Consider the following 792-nt stretch of genomic DNA (forward strand, 5'->3'; position numbering starts at 1 on the left):
TGTGGATTGCTCATTTTAACAGAGCAACCCACAGATTTTGAAGTTGTGCAAAGAGCTCTCTGCAGGGTGGCAGAGCTCCAGCTTGCAAGGGCCTGCGGAGGGAGTGGGAGAAGGGTGGCCAGGAAGGGGACGCCATGTACATGTATATGCACGTGGCCCTAGGCAGCCTCAAGAGCAGTTCTTGCAGGCAAGCCAGTGCGGGGGGGGGGGGCGGGAATTGAGGCCCCCATACAGAGGGAGGGAGGGAGTGGGGCAGGGTTTTTGTTTTTTTTTTTCTTTTTCTTTTTCTGTTTTTTTTGCACCGGTCCTGGAAGCACTGCAATACCAGGTCAATGCATGGAGTGGATGGAGCATGCTCCGGTTCCACCACCCAATACCAAAAAGAATATCAGTGAGTGTTATGCATCTTGTCGCCTACGTGGTCACGCTGCTTCCCCTGCCAGGTAAGTGGGGCTGCTGCAGCCGCTGCTCCTGTTGCCCAGGTAGGTGGTGCATGGGGCTTCAGGCCCAGGGCCAGAATGCACAGCCACAGGACCCCCGTGGGGAGTGGGATGGGGACACAGGCAGCTTGTCTGGGGGGCAGGGCTAGGCATCCCTGCTGCTGCTTGCAGTCCCAGGGCAATAGGGGGGACCCATGCCCCCCCAGATTTGCGTGCAGGGAGAGGGTGGGCACATGTTGGCTGCTGTTGACTCAGGCTCCCCACCCTGCTGCCCTCCTCCAAGGCCTCTGCAGCCCAGCAGGTATGACCCAGCACTTCAGGGTGTTAGAAATGCACAGCCTGCATCTCACTC

The 792-nt window shown here is 58.3% G+C and overlaps 1 pseudogene; it reads right to left on the bottom strand.

Annotated features, from left to right (window-relative positions):
• Window positions 1-298: 298 nt before the first annotated feature.
• Window positions 299-389, bottom strand: LOC149864967 (U2 spliceosomal RNA; annotated as a pseudogene).
• Between the last annotated feature and the right edge of the window lie 403 nt (window positions 390-792).

This window comes from Crocodylus siamensis, chromosome 5 (assembly GCF_052110815.1).
Source record: "Crocodylus siamensis isolate JL-2025a chromosome 5, ASM5211081v1, whole genome shotgun sequence".
NCBI classification, from domain to species: domain Eukaryota; kingdom Metazoa; phylum Chordata; order Crocodylia; family Crocodylidae; genus Crocodylus; species Crocodylus siamensis.